The sequence below is a fragment of the Pteropus vampyrus genome, unplaced genomic scaffold (assembly GCF_000151845.1).
Source record: "Pteropus vampyrus isolate Shadow unplaced genomic scaffold, Pvam_2.0 Scaffold38, whole genome shotgun sequence".
NCBI lineage: Eukaryota > Metazoa > Chordata > Mammalia > Chiroptera > Pteropodidae > Pteropus > Pteropus vampyrus.
In genome coordinates, this window is record NW_011888819.1 from 6,334,896 (window position 1) to 6,335,451 (window position 556).

Consider the following 556-nt stretch of genomic DNA (forward strand, 5'->3'; position numbering starts at 1 on the left):
AAAACTTTTCAACGTTTCGTGTTTAACTCCCATGCTCCTCAGTTTCGAACATCCTGTACATCATTCCCTTTTTTGTTGTTTAATTTTAAATGTGCTGAATCTCACAGCTTGTCTCGTCACAATGCCAAATTAACAATTCTGAAAGAAATAAGTTAGTGCATAAAACCATGAACAGGCATTTATTAAAAAAGAATAATGTGGCTTGTTCTCCAATGCATCTCATCAAAATACTTGTATCAAACTACTATATTTGTTTAGTAAAGTGATGTTTCCCTTCTATAGTCAATCTTTTTCTTTTTTTCTTAAGAATAACTTTCACTGTGTTTCATTGGAGAGTGAGTGTCCTATTGCAGCATCTTAAAATGCAAACAACCATTGGTACATGTAGGGTAGAATTTATTAATAATTATAACACAGCATGACCACAGAGAAGATTAAAACTAATGCTTTAACTGTGTAAATATTTTTTGGTGTTTTTTCTTAAAATTTAAAAAATTTTGAATCATCATTTTGAGGTATCCAGAAAGATGATACAACAACAAATGAGACCTCAACT